Source organism: Lycorma delicatula, chromosome 9 (genome assembly GCF_047948215.1).
Source record: "Lycorma delicatula isolate Av1 chromosome 9, ASM4794821v1, whole genome shotgun sequence".
Classification (NCBI taxonomy): domain Eukaryota; kingdom Metazoa; phylum Arthropoda; class Insecta; order Hemiptera; family Fulgoridae; genus Lycorma; species Lycorma delicatula.
Genome location: NC_134463.1, coordinates 130,924,156 through 130,937,114, shown reverse-complemented (window position 1 = coordinate 130,937,114; position 12,959 = coordinate 130,924,156). Strand labels below are relative to the sequence as shown.

Sequence of the window (12,959 nt, the reverse complement as noted above, 5' to 3'; positions counted from 1 at the left end):
AGTTTGAAGAAAGAGGCCGTGCAGAGAAAATTCCTTTAGAAATTATGCCATGGAGGGCTAAACGCACACCAAACATCATATGAAGTTGAATGTAATCTCTTTGGTATTCCTTTGTTAGAATCTAGGAGAAATATACAAAAGGTTATCTTCATTTGTAAAGCAATGCATGGACTTGTTGATGTTGATATTTCTAGTATAGGTATCAGGATTCCATATAGAATAATAGAAGGCATAAATTATTAGAATATTGTCAACCTAGTTCATGGTCTCTGAGAGCTAGATGTGTAAATAGCATTAATTTAATTAATGAAAATAGAGTAGATAAGTTCAATGAGAATCTTTATTCTGTTAAGAAAAGAGAGACTTTCACAGATGAATCATTTGAATTGTGTTGGAGGTGTGTATTTGAATTGTGAGTGTGTTCCAAATTATATTGTACCATATTTTATTTGAATGTTACATATCACACTTGACATTAGATTTAAGAAAGACATAGAATAGCTGCTATATAGATTTAATTTATTTAACAAGGTACTTTGTGTATGTACTGCTAAGGATTGGTTACATACATTCATATGTATGTTGTTTTAATTTTTAAGCTACAGTAGAGCTGTTAGTATTGCTAGGATTCCTTTCCTTTCTTTTATAGGTTCATGCAGCATACTAAGGTTTTTATATACGTTCTTCTGCTCTTCTTCTCTACCATTAGATAGGACTTCCCTGCTTCACTGTTAAGATTATTTCATTTCAGTGAGGTTGGGATGGCTAAAAGGGGCAAGAGGAGGCCATTTAATAAATGAATAAAAAATTATTATTATTTCATTTTTCATTCTAATCTTTTTTAAAATAGTTTAAATAAAATGAAAATCATTGACGGTCACCAGGTGATGGGTGACCAGCAAACACCCAGTGTTATATAAAATATTCTCTTAACAAAAATACTTTATATTGTAATATAAAAGATATTAAAATTGGTTGATAATTGCAGTGTTGCCAGTGATTAGTATAGGTTAATTTATATTTCATTATAAATAGTATTTTTATTATTTATTTATTTATTTTTATTTTATTTGTTGATGGTAGCCATTGGGTAGAAGAGTGATATTTTAACAGTGGATTCTATTTTCTTTATGCATTACATTATCTAAATCCATCTACCTTTGCACTTTAATTTTGTTGTTACTTATTTTGAAGAATTCAATACTAATTAGTAGCTCTTTAAATATAATTATTAGAACTCAATAATTTTATAAGAAATTCAACAAATTGAGATCGACAATGATGTTTAATTAATGAAGTAAAAATTAAAATGAAGTACAGAATGAGATTGTTTGATCATAACTAATTGTGAAAGCTTTAATTAATTTTTTTTTAAATTATGAAACAAGTATTTATGTATCAGCAATATCATAAGTGATGACACAGTTATCACTAACACATGACTGTTGAGAAGTTACTTTAACTGAATGGCCATGTTTTTATTCCCGACTATATATACAATTTATACTATATATATACTCCAAAGCATGCTCATTACTTACAGTATTAGTGGTGGCTCACGTATAGGCACTGTGGAACTGTAGCATCCCCTATTTCCACTTGATATTATCGATAACATTTAATATAATGAGTCCGTTTTTCTTTAATTCTTTCTTTATACCGGTACAATATATTATCCTTAAGCTTAGTGTCAGTAGCCATCAACAAGTTTATGAAAAAGATACAAAAATCTTTGTATGGAACTGTGTATGCACTTCACAGTTCCAGCGGTGTGGTGTTTGGCTGTTGTGCGCATGAGCACATAGGAAGCTGCACAGGAGGCTGCAAGGGAGAGAGAGCACTATCACCCACACAGTGGACCCTGGTGTGCTGGTGGAAGGTTTGTTTTTTTACTACACGTGTGAATGGAGCATTCCTTTTTCGTTCCCTTTTCTACTTTAGTTGGTGGAAAGAATATGATAGTGGTTTCCTTGTTTTTTCAGTAGTGATCAGAAGATGGCGGAAAGCAAGGGCTCTTTGATTGCCAAATCTGTCCAAAAACATGGCAGAAGGGTGAAAGAGAAAATAATTAGTAAAAACTAATTATGTATTTGTTTCTGTGTACATAGAAATTTAAATTAAGCACCATTGGACTGTAGTGTTTTTAAGCGGTCATTTTATTAAGTTACTATCTAATAATAATAAAAAATATTATCTTTATTGACATTTGATTATTTATTTGGTTAAACCAAATATGGTTTTTAAGCACATCATGCAAAATATTTCATATTGTGTATATTTGCACAATGTGTATCATATTCTTGAAGTTTAGAATTAGATTATTATCCTGTTTCAATTATTCTATTTGATTCATTTTTTCGACTCTTTTATTTACAGAAAGCTTTAACCATGGCCTTGAAAAGGCCCAGAAAAACATTTGTGGAGCAGCATCCCCATTAATTTTAGCTATGAGCTGCCACTGTATATATTGTATTGTATTGTATGCTATATAAGGAAAATTATCCTAATTGGCTAAAATTTTGCAAGCTGGCGTTTTTCCAGATCATACATTTTATATCTCCCACTAACAAAAAAACACAATTTTGGCATTGAAAAATTCTAGAAGGATGTATGAACCATATGCTAGGCAGATTTGATACCTACAGACTGAATAGATTGCTTTGTCTGAAGTTAAGCATAATGATTTTTGTATATTGCCAACTTAAACTGGACAGAATTTCATACTTCAATATCGAGAGCAAATTACAAACCATAGTGGTATCATTCAAGTTCACCAAAACAAAAAAAATTAAGCAAACTCACTCAGCTCGTTAGATTGTAGTAACTATCTTCTGAGAAAAATATGGTGCCCTACTGATGAATTTCATAAAGCATAAAAACAGGGAATAACAATTATTAACAGAGATGTAAAATATTTCCAAAAGATATGCGATTCAGAACTAGTGACATGACATGCTGCCATTAAGAACTGTTCTCATTCAGGATAACATGCCCGCTTACTGTTGTCTGGTCGAACAAAAAAACTCATCGATATGGAGCTTTTTGAACAAGCCCTTTATAGCTGGATCTTGCACCTACTGACTATCACATCTTCTTTTACCTACAAAAGTGGATTGATTCTAGGATGATGAGTTGAAAACAAAACTGATGTGTTAAATGTGATGAAATGTCAGTAATCAGATTTTTAATGAACAATATGTTAAAAACCTTGTACCAGAAATTCTTAGAAAATGATGATGACTATGTTGAAAAGTAAATTAGACATTGCAAATTTATAATGACCTATTTACCTTTATTTTTGAAACACTCTTCAATTTACAAAGTAGTCCATACAAAGACTATCATCCAGGCAGTTGTTGAATGAGTGAGGACTGACAGATGAAAGTCTTCCCAACAGTTGTCCTGGACATCATTTAACACCTGTTATTCTGATATGGAAAATTTATAAAAAATTGTCATACTAGCTTGTTCTACCTAATAGCGAGGTACCTTACTGAAAAATTTAATAAAAATTTGAACATATTTAGCTTCAACTGAACTGCATCACAACAGATGAATTGCTAAATAGTCAAGTTAAAATTAAAACAGGACCTTGGTTTGCTCAGTTAACTAGTTTTTCAGACATCCTAGAGGCCAACATTTATGTGTATATAACACAATGTTTTTTTCTTTAACTTTTGTAATGACTTCAAATTATATTAACCGATATTTTTTTTTTAGTATCTGTTATACTTGTATTATTATCTGAAATAATCATGAATACAATGCAGTTTCTTACAAAAGATGAAAGAAGATATTGAATGAATAAAATAAATGTGGTTTTAAAAATAATTACTCCAAATGATAGACTGTGTTACTTGTTGTGCTACTTACTGTGATTAAAGAAAAGTAATGAGTATTAATATACATACTGTTCTTGGATGTTTAATTTAATTTTTTAATTTTCACTATTTTCTGAGTTCAAGGTACAAGGAACTATAAGAGATTAGATATATTAAGTATATATTTTTTATAATAGTTAGTTGAATGAAAATTTATGCATTTAATTATGATTTGAAAACGCTTTGTTTATCTCTCCCAGTTTTTTTAGATACTCTTGCTAAGGAAATTAAATTTATGTAAATTTATCAGGCAGGAATCTTGTTTCTTCTAAAATGATAATGTGAGCTACATAAGTAACTGTAATATGATAATAGTCCTTCTTTATTTGTTATTGACACTCTGAGAAATCAATAAGAAATCTTTTTCAAAATTTATTGCTGAAATTTAATTTGCAATGTAATAGAAAGTGTTTTATGTGAATGGTGTTATGTTTTTGGCCTAGAATAATATTTTTATTCACACAAAGCATGCGTTTATTAGTTCAGGTTTATTGTTTTGCATTGCTGTTATACATCGAGTAACATTTTGAATGAACTTGTAAAACATCTTAGTATTACTTGTGCTTTTAATTCCTTGTATCTTATTATTGATTGATGATACACTACATACAACAAAAGATGAAACTCAACTTGTGGAATTGAAAAAATTCCCACAAAACTCTTTGATTTTAGTTTTAGATCAAACAGTTTTAACATGGTTAGTGAAAACATAGAAATTTGTTACACAGTATGTTTTTAAACAAGTTCTTAATTTATTTAGTTATAGGTATCTTTGACAAACATCAGAAACTTTATTATATAATTCCTTATGGAAAAATATGACATTAGTTTAAATTAAGACTTTTCACTTTAATTTTTTAGAATATTTTTATTAGCTTCTTAATGAAGGAAAAAAACCAGCTCAATATTATTTCTTTACACTAAAATATTTTTTTTCTGCATTTTGAATGTTTATTCACTTTTATAAGTTTCCACTACAAATGAATTTAAAAAAATTATATTTGAACAATTGATATTTCATTCTATTTAAACACAGTTCTGAATATTTTAGCTGATAAAATGTACAGTAAACAAAATTAAAAAAATTTACAGTTGATGAGGTATTAGTGATACAAAAATTCACTTCAAGGTTTGGCACTCGCAAACAAAAATTGCATATTTTTTCTCAGTGAAAATATTTGTCAAAAATATTGTTGAATATTTGATTAAAATATCTCTTATCCGTTCGTGTAATATGAACATCTGCTGAAAAACAAGGAGAAATAAGATAGAATATGAAACTGTTTTGAAATATATATTTGTAAGCGTTTTGCTAATTTCTATGTAAGGAATTGACTTCCACAGTTTTTTAAGTACTTTTGGGAATACATGTATGTACCAATACCCATCAGGAACTACACGGCTCTTAATGAAAAAAAAAAAAATCTTTAATGTACTTTATCAATCAAGTGAAGATTTTACTGAAAATTATTTTGTTAAATAAATTTTTTCCACTCTTGGGACACTTAGTAAAAATGTGTCATGTTTATTTTAATTTTTTATTCCCTCGTTATTGCGTGGATGATGATATGAAAGAAAGTTAGGCTTCATCTTTTTTATATGCAGTAACTGTTAATAATTAATGTTATTGTGTGTATTTTCATTTGGTAATGCTTAACATTATGTGGCACCATATACTTTGGAGAGTGAATGGAACTAATAGCTTGTACTACTTAACTCTTGACTTTGTAGTAATGTCTATATTTTATGTAACAAATCCGGCTTCAAAAGGTAGCTCAGTAAATCTAATCAATAAGGATCAAACTAACAGAAAACTAAGTGAATTTCTATACATATGTACAGTGTTTTTTATAGCTTTATTGATATATTTTATTTATTAATTTCCTACTTTTTAAAAAAAATTATCTTTATTAATATTTCCAAAAAGTTCCTGAAATATACTATTACTTTATAAAATTTTTAACCGAATATTACCAAACATGATGCATTTTTGAATGATTTTGGAAAAGACTTTGACCACTTCCCATTGATATTCCAGCTATTTCTCAATGAGTTTCTTTGTTCAAATCTGCTCAATGAATCATTTGTTTTGGAAAATGGGTATTCGTTACAAATATTATCATGAATATTAACACAACCCTCATGAAAGTACTAATCCTCTTGTAAGTTTTGTTTTTTTATTGCCATTATACTGTGTTCCTTTTGAGGGTCGTAATTACTATTGAGCAGACGATACAGATTTCAAGAACTTTTTAACCTTATCTGGTATTTTTATAAATTAAAAGTTGTACGGTTAATTATAATACTAAGAGATAGTTATTTAGTATTTTATGAAAAACTTGATGAAATTCGTAGGTAAAGACAGCTTCTGAAAAAAATCTAGTCAGGAGTAAAATGTTAAATAAATTTAAAAATGCTATATCAAGACTTCATTTATTTTTTGTTTAATGTACATTATAATTTCAAGAATGAATTCTTTGTTGAATGTTCAATATTTATTTTTCTGGCCTGGTACAGGAAAAGAGTTTCCCTCATTAAATTCTTATTAGTATTTTCCTGAATATTGATAAGAATTCTTTGGTTGAAAAACTAACTGCTTGGATGACTAATATTTCATTATGGCACTATTAAGAGAAATAACAAATGGACTGTCAATGAGGGTATAAAAATTTGCATGGAACTTGTTGAAATGAGTATAAACCAGAACGAGGGCCTATTTTCTTTTAAATATACATCTATTTAATATTTAAGAAATAAAAAAAATTTAGAGTTGTATAATTTTTACAACTACACTTTAACAGAGCATAATTTATTGAATATTATATGTAAGCGGCTTGTTTATCATATCACTTCTAAATTTTGCAAGGGTGGATGCAGGCGTATGTACCTAAACACATCACAGAACCAAACTGATTGAACCAAAATCTTTACGTAGGAAAAAGGATATTTGAAATTATATTTTTACATTTTCTACATTCAGGGGTAACTCATTTGACTGTTGACATAATCTACATAATAGGTCTTCTCAAAGAAGGTCCACATTTTCAGAGGCATTCTGAATATACTACATCTACTTAAGAAATTCATAATTTTCCAAAGCTTACACCCTTGTAACCTAAGAATTTACTTAACTTGTTAATCTAACCCTAGGAGTGTCTATAGAAACATTCAAGTTTTATTCAAGTGTAAAATGAGAGGTCTTAACACCTTGTATGGTATTTCCAAACAGTGAAGAATAAAATTGCTTGGAGTGCCCTAAGTACCACTTGATTGTACAAGGGTACAATAATTTGATGTGTTTCGTCTCTAGTTGTAAATGAAACTATTACAAACAATAACATAAATAATATGATTTTTGCAATTACAATAAATTACATACATGATACAATCCATAATGTTGCATTTCAACAGAATAACAAATAAGTTTAATTGTGAATAAATAACAATAATATAATTAAACTGTTAATATTTATGTTTAGTTAAAACGGTATTTACATTCATTTGTGATATAATATTAATAGTATTCAAGTATATATGTATTCATATGTAATGTAAATAATAAATTAATTAAAAAGCTCGTAATAGTATTTTGAATAATAATAATCAGCATATTGCTTAAATAAATAATAATACAATTTAATATGTTAACCTATAATAGTTTGAAATAACATTCACATTAATCTTAATAATAAATAAATCTAGGAAACCCTAATCCTCAAGATAAATAAATTATTATTGGTGTCTTATTGCACCTAATATATATATGTATATATATATATAATATATATATATATCAATATATAATCATATAATGTATAACATGTAAGTGAAAACAAAATTAAATTAATACAAATATATAAATTAGGTTATAAATATTAATAAAATATTTATGAGTACGTTAACAGTCATATTATAAGAATACAAATCAAATGAAATTACAAGAACAATAGTATAAAAATAATTAAATCAATAAAAAATATTACTTAAAAATATTATTTAAATCAATCATTTGAGATTGGTAATAAGCATAATTTATACAAAAGGCTTCTTAATGGACCATTAACTGTATGTAAATCAACAACCCTTACTACGTTGTCAGAGCCCAAGTAAACCTGGGTGACAATTCCATATATTCAATGCATAGGTGAAGAATTTTTGTTGCTAATTAATTCTAAATATCCAATACAAAGGTTACGAGAAGGAAAATGCCATTTATTGCATTGCATAAATAATGTAAATAGTCCTCAAACCATCGCCTCCAGATAGATTCTATAAATTTTTGGAGTAATTGCCAACAACCTAAGTGATTAATCTGTGTTTAAGTATATCTCATCAAAATGTATGTTTACGGCAGTAACTAAATTTAATAATAAATGACTAAGTAGTAAACAACCACAAAGTTCAAGTCTTGGTAGTGTAATTTATTTTAAAGGTGCTAATTTTGATTTAGAACAAAGCAAATTAAAAGAAGTTGTATGATTGGTGTATACAATTTGTATGTAAATGCAACAGCCATAGCCTTTTATAGAGGCATCGGAGAATCCATGTATATGAATAGAATTAATTCTACTATCAATGTTAGGTTTGACGAAAGGATTTATTTTAATTGATTCAATCAAATTCAACTGGCTGTATAAATTGAGCCATTCTGTTAGTAAAGTCTTGGGTAATATTTGGTCCTAATTAATTTCAAGTTACCTCAACAATTGCATAAAATGTTTATGTGAGAAAACAATAGAACCAATGAGTCCTAAAGGATCAAACACACCTGCCATAATGGACAGAATATCTCTTTTAGAGTGTTTTTTAGAATCATTAGCATGAGTAATTTAGAAAAGTGGCGTGTCTGAAGAATTATTTCAAAGAACTCCTAAAGTACATAAATTCTGTTCTTGATATGAAGGAATGGAAGAATTGTGTTCAGAAAGAGAAATGGTACTATTACTGGAAAACCATATTGTTGTAATAGTTTAGAAATATTAATTTTCAATTGAATAACTTCATTTAAGTTATCTAACCCTGTTATGAGATCATCAACATAAAAATCACTTCGAATAGTCTTAGAGGCTTGTGAAAAATCATTCTCATTTTCATTAGCCATTTGAATTAGACATCTAGTGCCTAAATATGGTGCACAAGCGGTTCCATATGTTACGGTTCATAATGCGAAGTGTTTTATTCCTTGATTTGGAAAATCACACCCAAGAATACATTGTAAATTGGAATCACTAGGTTTAACTGATGATACATTTTAGCTATGTCAGACATAATGACATAATTATGGATTCTGAATCTAAGCAATATGGAAAATAGATCCTGTTGGACTACAAAGGCCATTAGTGGTTTTAGCTGAACTGTCAAAGACAACTCAAATTTTAGTAGTTAGACTAGAAGGCTTGAATACTGGTCAGTGAGGTAAATAGCACACATTCAATTTGTTAATTAACAAATCATTGGAACTGAGTAAATGACACGTGACCTAATTCTAAATATTTCTGAGTGAAAATGGAGTAGTCCTTTTTAAGGTTGGCATTGCTGATTAGTTTTCTTTTTGAAGATAAGAAATTTTTACCATTAACAAAAGAATCACCTAGTTGGATGTTATTATATTTGCGTAGTAATGACACGACAAATTTCCTTGATTATTTCGAGTAGTGTTGGATTGAAAATGTTTTTCGCATGTAGAAGTTTTATTAATTGAAGCATCAGTATTAATTTCTTCATTTTTCCAGAAATTCTTGAGTTTAGTTGAGAGATTTTTATGAGTGTTATGAACAAGAAAACATGCGACAGTATTGCTGCCCTTAACATTAAGTATTATTAAGAATCCAACCATTAAGTACATATCGTAATTTAGTTTCCTGAATAATAGGATATCTGGAATTTTGAATGAATTTCCCAGGCAAGATAAGACACAAGTAGAATTGAGCTCCAATCAGTATGTCAATGTTATTTGCTATGTTGGGATCTGCTAGAAATACATTACAAGGAAGATTAAGATTAGAAATGTGAAATGTGGTTGCTGGAAGGACATCTGATATATCAGATAAAACAGCACATTGCACTTCGAATGAAAGGTTCTTATATGGTATAATGTAAATGTAATACTGAATTTGTATTTTGATAATGAGTTATTTATGTCTGAAATGCGGAGATCATTTTTAATAAGTTTAAGGCCTAATTTTTGGGCAAATTTATATGTGTAGAAATTTGCCTGGATACCAGAATCTAATAAGATACTACATGAATGGGGATTATCATATTGGTACCATATCATTAGTGTTCCATATGGCTGTTGATAAAATTATATTTTCATTTGATTGATTAGTATTAAATGAACAATAGGTATTACCTTCAGACCTACTGCCATCTAAATTAGAATCAATAATTTTGTCCATATGAGCGAGTGTATTATGTTTTTTAGTACAAATCATACATAAATTTTTTGAGTAACACTCATTAATAGAATGACCTTTATTATTTTTTTTTTTTTGTTATAGATGAGTCTGAGGAATGCCATTTAGTCACCCATAAATAAATGGGGGAGGAGTATCGGTCTCGCACGGGTTCGGCTAGATGTTATTAAGACTATATGTACCTGAACCCTACCGACTAAAACTCCTATCTCACCGTTTCTCCTTCTCTGGGGGTCTGTCCTGCAGTTTAAGCATTGCATGGGTCCAGGAGGTGCCTTTAGGGTCCAGGGGTCCAGAGTCCCTGTGCTTCATCACTGTCGCTGATCCGCACTAGTGCAGACACACGACGACTCCACGGAAGGGGGGGGCTGTCCTTCGCCCCTTCACCTTCAAGTCACTTTCTTCACCTGAGTCTCAGTGATCTTCAGTCCTCTTACTGGTCTGGGTCCTAAATCAGGCTCTATCCCATTCTCTAGCTTCTCTCGCTTTAGTTTTCAAGATACTTGTTACTAGGTTTACTACCTTGTCCCATTCCTATCAACATGTATGGAACTGCCTCTTCCGGAGAAAGCCAGCTTAACCCGACATCTTGTTTGACCACATCCCACCGCTAGCATTGGTAGATGGTGTGCACAACGGTATCTTCAAGATCGCAGTACCTGTATAGAGGAGACGCTCTCCTACCAAATCGATGCAGGTAGACTTCAAACTCGCTATATCCAGAAAGGAGCTGCGTTACATAGAAACCTACCTCACCCAGTCCTTTCTGCACCCATACATCTATCTAGAAATTAATTTACATGTCCATACACCAGTAGCTGAGGTGTTCCAGGCCTCCTGCCACTCGGCCAGAAGTAAGTCCTTAGGTTCAGTCTTAGTCATACCAATATAAACCCGCTGGAGCAGCCGCACCGGGGAATCCCGGAGGTGACCTCAATAGCATTTCGCGAAACCGGGCGGTATGCGGCCACAATGTTCAATGCAACACGTCTTAGATGATATTTTATCTACATTCCTTTTCTTTTCAAGGGCCTCTACCCACGCAGGGATGGCATAAAATATGATAGAAGAAGCCACCGTCAGTATTATACGTCGTCGAGAAGCACGAGGACCTCTGTGATTACGCATAAGCTTACCGAGATTATCAACAACTGTCTCAGTTGTATTTCAAGTTAAAGCTTTGGTTGAATTGTTATGACGCTGTCCTTTTGTTTCGTTTTCTGTTTTCACTTGCGTGTTTCAAGTGAATGCATTAATATTTTCTAGAAGTTGTTGTCTGTAGTTAAGAAATTTGATAAAGTTTTTAAAGGTGGGAAACCTTTGATTTGACTTTTCCTTCCATAATCTTGAGATACGTAGTCCAATTTTGACGTTAGAAATTGGACGACAATAGATTCATGTGTGTTTACAGGAACTTTCATTGCTTCAAACAAATTCACATATGAGGAAATTTCATTAATAAATTTGGATTAAGTATCTACAGACACTCTCTTTTTATAGAATCTGAAAAATGCGCTCAGCATTATGAAATGCAGTTACATATTTGTTATCAAATCATGTTTTTAATAATTCTAGAGCATTAATATAATTTTGATTTGCTATTGGCAGATTTTTAATGATAGCTAAGGCTTCACCTTCAAAGAGGAAAGTAAACAGTGTAATTTTTGAATGTTAGATAAATCATCTCTATTATTTACTAAATCAATAAATATGTTAAAATAGTGCTGCCTATCTTAACACATTACCTCTAAATAAAGTTATATTAATGGGTTGTAGTTGTGTTTGTTTGAATGTTGTATTTGAACTAAATTCTTCATTAGATGTTTTTTACTATTATTTATTAAATGTTGCAATTTGGACTCTACAGTACACAAGTCTTCTTCGACTTGTATACGATCCGAAGTTAAAACCTCATCAAAATATTCTAATTCAATTTCTGATCGAATGGTGTCATATTTACTTCGCAATTCAAGAAGATTCCTTATTTTAATTTGTAAGGTGGAAATATCACCTTGTGAAGGATCATAATAGTGAGTAAATGTGCCAATCCAAGTTACAGCGACCTTTACTAACTCTGTTTGTCTAATTAATTGTTTCCTATCCAAATTAATAGTAATAACTTAAATTAACAATGTGAATTATTAATAAAGTAAATTAAATATGAAATGAATCATATATTATTCATAAATGATGTGATAGTGTAAATTATATGTAATAATAAATTAAGAAAAGATATTATGTAAATGACGTTATAGTAATTTGTTGAACATTAAGATTCTTGAAAATTTCAGATATCCGCGATTCTGGAAGATCAAGATGATGATTCTTCAAGATTTCAGATTTTATCCGTAGTTGTGGAAGACTAAAAATGATGATTCTTCAAAGTTACACATATCCGTGACCAAAAATTTAGAATAATATGCGCCTTGTTTCAATACCTCGATTAGGTTTAATTATTCTAAATATTTTACTATTCGCTGGTTAATTCAGGAATATTTAGAAGTATGTCACAGGTCATTACTCAATTCCATTGTTTTGCTAATTATTTCAAATTTTTTTTATTGAAACACACGTTGGGTCTTTGAAGGATGCAACAAGAATGACAACGATAGAGCATTAGACAAATTTCAAAGAGTGAAAGAGTAGATAACAATGGGTTTAC

General features: G+C 30.0%; 1 protein-coding gene across 2 annotated transcripts in view; it reads left to right on the top strand.

Annotated features, from left to right (window-relative positions):
* The window catches only part of LOC142329745 (uridine phosphorylase 1), a 114,748-nt gene that overhangs the window by 68,194 nt on the left and 33,595 nt on the right, over positions 1-12,959 (top strand). The window lies entirely within an intron of this gene.